This window comes from Grammomys surdaster, unplaced genomic scaffold (genome assembly GCF_004785775.1).
Source record: "Grammomys surdaster isolate TR1022 unplaced genomic scaffold, NIH_TR_1.0 414, whole genome shotgun sequence".
In the NCBI taxonomy this organism is placed as follows: domain Eukaryota; kingdom Metazoa; phylum Chordata; class Mammalia; order Rodentia; family Muridae; genus Grammomys; species Grammomys surdaster.
The window spans coordinates 208,904-213,127 of NW_021604833.1; the positions used below are offsets into that span (position 1 = coordinate 208,904).

General features: G+C 45.5%; 1 pseudogene; it reads left to right on the forward strand.

Moving 5' to 3' along the window:
* Positions 1-1,338, forward strand: part of LOC114632756 — a 2,221-nt pseudogene extending 883 nt beyond the window's left edge.
* Positions 1,339-4,224: the final 2,886 nt, after the last annotated feature.

The following is a 4,224-nucleotide window of genomic DNA, read 5'->3' on the forward strand; positions in this document are numbered from 1 at the left end:
AGGAGGAAGAGGAGGAGGAAGAGGAGGAGGAGGAGGAGAGGAGGAAGAGGAGGAGGAAGAGGAGGAGGAGGAGAGGAGGAAGAGGAGGAGGAGGAGAGGAGGAAGAGGAGGAGGAGAAGGAGGAGGAGGAGAGGAGGAAGAAGAGGAGGAAGAGGAGGAGGAGGAGAAGGAGGAGAGGAGGAAGAGGAGGAGGAAGAGGAGGAGGAGGAGGAGGAGGAAGAGAGGACCAACAGTTCAAACAGACCCTCCCTTAGTTCCAATATTCGACCAGTATCCTAATGGTGTATTCCCCAAAGAACAAGAGAGTGAATACCCACCCACACAAGATAGGAGAACAGCTGCTTGGAGAACCACAAGTGAAGAGAAAAAGGCCCTAGACCAGGCTAGTGAGGATATTTGGAACGACTTCCAGGAAGCTGCGGAAGCACATCGGCAAGTTAGGAAATATGTCATGAGCTGGATCAAGCCTGGGATGACAATGATAGAGATCTGTGAGAAGTTGGAAGACTGTTCCCGAAAGCTAATAAAAGAAAATGGGTTAAATGCAGGCCTGGCATTTCCCACTGGGTGTTCTCTCAACAACTGTGCTGCCCATTACACTCCCAATGGTGGCGACATGACAGTCTTACAGTACGATGACATCTGTAAGATAGACTTTGGAACACATATAAGTGGTAGAATAATCGATTGTGCTTTTACTGCTACTTTTAATCTCAAATATGACATATTATTAAAAGCTGGAAAAGATGCCACTAATACTGGAATAAAGTGTGCTGGGATTGACGTTCGTCTCTGTGATGTCGGTGAGGTCATTCAGGAAGTTATGGAATCCTATGAAGTAGAAATAGACAGGAAGACATATCAAGTGAAACCCATACGTAACTTAAGTGAACATTCAATTGGGCCATATAGAATTCACGCTGGAAAAACAGTGCCCATTGTGAAAGGAGGGAAAGCTTAAGAATGGAGGAAGGAGAGGTGTACGCCATCGAAACCTTTGGTAGCACCAGGAAGGGCATGGATCATGACAACATGGCATGTTCACACTACATGAAAAATTTTGATGTGGGACATGTGCCAATAAGGCTTCCAAGAACAAAACATTTGTTAAATGTCATCAACGAAAACTTTGGTACCCTTGCCTTCTGCCGAAAGTGGCTGGATCGTTTGGGAGAAAGTAAATACTTAATGGCTCTGAAGAATCTGTGTGACTTGGGCATTGTAGATCCATACCCACCACTGTGTGACATTAAAGGATCATACACAGCACAGTTTGAACACACCATACTGTTGCGTCCAACCTGTAAAGAAGTTGTCAACAGAGGAGATGACTATTAAACTTAGTCCACAGCCAACTCAAGGTCTTTATTTCCTAAGCTTTGTTGGAACACATTATACCACAAGTGGTTTGCAACATGTTGTCTGTTTCAACAGTGGACATGTGTAATACCGTTATCCATGTTTAAAGGAGTTTGATCAAAGGCAAACTGTCTACACGTAATTAACCCAGGAAAGGCCTTCAAGACTTTAATGTTAACTGTTTCTCCCGTCTAGGAAATGCTGTACTGCTCACTAGTTAGGAATTACTTACATGTTTTGTTTTGAAGACCTAAGAGATGCTTTTTGGATATTTATAGTGTCATATTCTTACTTGGATGCTTTGAACGACTACATACATCTAGATCTACACCTATGCCCTCTGGTATTGCTTTTTTAACCTTCCTGTAATCCATTTTCTAAAAAGTAAAAGACATTTTCAGAAAAATAAAAAATATATAACTATAACTCTCAGATGAATAATCTTGTGTGTGGGGGGGGTGTTTTGTCCAGCAACCATGGCTCCGGGAAGTTGCCCTTCTCCTCTGCTAAGTTCTTAATCACCTGGGTCCTGTCTATCTTTCTGTAGATGTTCTGGCCATGGAGAGTAGGGAGTGGACTGGGACCTGTAGCCACTGTGCTGCAGCTCTTCCTTCCCTCCATTGTCTGGGTTCTCGTACCAGAAGGGGCCAGGGGCCAAGGTCCCCATGAGTGGCAGGTGGGAAACCACCAGGCTGCCACAACAAAGACCACGAGGTCCCCAGCTCAGCCATGTACACCAGGCTAGGCAGCTGTCATGTGCTGACCCTCCGCTGCCTCTACGGACAACACTGGAACAGAGCTTCTTTCTCTTGGTAGCCAACCTGCATGGCTGGGCGGTTCAAGTGCATCGCACTAGGGGAGCCGCCCAGCGAATGCTGGCTAGGCGAGGGCACCCCTGTGCAGTGGGGAACACCCTATGTGTGGTGGGTGGGCTGCCCAGACTGCAGTGCCTACTTGTCAAAGGACCTGCCTCTCTGCTCTGCAGCAGCTCTCTTGCACCAGCGGCTGTATCTCTTTCTCTGCCATTGGCCATGTTACCTCTTGTTAACTCAGAATGTTTAACACAGTAGATTCGGTCCAAAATATCATCAGTCAAAGTCCACTAACACATAGAATGACAACCAACACGCAGACAGTTCGCCAAGATAACAGAGAAAAACAGCACAGACAGCTCACCCCTGTCATGGGCGGTGCATAAACCAGATGATACAGACAGTTCTCGCCCCTGTCACAGGCACAGAAACCAGGTTACACAATCAATACATAGAAAAAATGCCAGTGAAAGAATCCAATAATCAGAATACGTGGCCAGCCTACTCTGGACCTCACTTAACAGATTCAGACAACTTGGCCAGCCTATGCTGAACCAAATCTAACAGATTCAGATGACTTCGCCAGCCTCCGCTGGACCAAATCTAACAGATTTCTAACACCACCAGCAATGAACAACACAGAATTAGACATGGACACACAGCCTCGAGAGCTTCAACAGATGCCGCCCCAGGTGACAGTGACAAAAGACCACCTTCAGACAGAGAAGGGGTTATTTCTGACCCTATCTCCCGTAAAAGTGAATTCCAGAGCCTCCTCTAGAGAACTGTGGCCTGCAGTGTGCTGACACACCTGTCCCACTGCTTCCACTTTCCACGAATTCCCTCCCAGAATTCATAGCCTGACCCTATTCCAGGGTCCCTGATCCTATCCCAAGGGTCGCAAAATGCTCTCCTTGGCTTGCCCAGTTCCCGCTCCTGCCACAAGCACAGAAACCAGGCTACACAGACAGTCGCCCCTGCCATGGGTGCACAGAAACTTCACAGACACAGTACACAGACAGTTGCCCCCTGTCATGGACACAGACATCTCACAAACACAGTACACAGTCCGTTGTCCTTGTCACGGGCACAAACACTTCACAAACACAAAAACAAAGAACAGACAGACAGCACACAGACATGCTCGAGCATGTGGACCTCCGATCCCTGGATCCCTGGGGTCTGAGGGAGTGAATCATCTCAGTGGAACCTGATGGACTCTAAGATCCAAAACCAGGGGACGTGCTCCCACAGAAATGCACATGGACAGGACTCGCTGAAATCACATGAGGTTCGGTTTAATGAAACTAGTGTACTAGGATTCTATCGCATGCAGGTAAGAGAGTACAGGATTGACTTTTATTTTTAAATATATTTTGTTTGTTTGTTTGTTAATTCATTCATTCATTTGTCCATTCATTTATAGAAAGTGTCTCACTATGAATCCCACCCTGATCTGGATCTGTTATATAGACCAGATTTTCCAAATTACAACGATTTGCTTATCTTTGTCTCCAAAGTGATGGATTAAAGACATACACCACCAAACCAGTGTGTGTGTGTGTGTGTGTGTGTGTGTGTGTTGCTGAGTTTCACATAAAACCATGTTTTCATATCAAAATGAATTTTCAGTATTCCTAGTTTTTTACTTTTTAAATATAATTTAATTTTCTTTACATCTAGATTGCAGCTTTCCCTTCTTCCTTTCCTCCCATGCTCTCACTTGTTCTCCCAATTCATGCCTATAACTTTTCTACTCAGAAAAGGGGAAGCCTCCAAAGATATCAATCATCCTTGGGATATCACATTGCAGTAAGACGAGGGACATCTTCCACTATAGAAGCTAAACTAGGTAGCCCACTGGTAGCCTAGTTAGGAGAAAAAGATCCTAAGACAGGCAACACATTCAGAGACAGCTTCTGCTTTTGCTTTTAGGAACCAACAGATCAGAGACAGCTTCTGGTTTTGCTTTTAGGAACCCTAAGTTAAGGCCCAGCTGCATAAATGTTAAATAAATATATGCAGAGGGTCTACGTCTGTTGAATCCATGCTC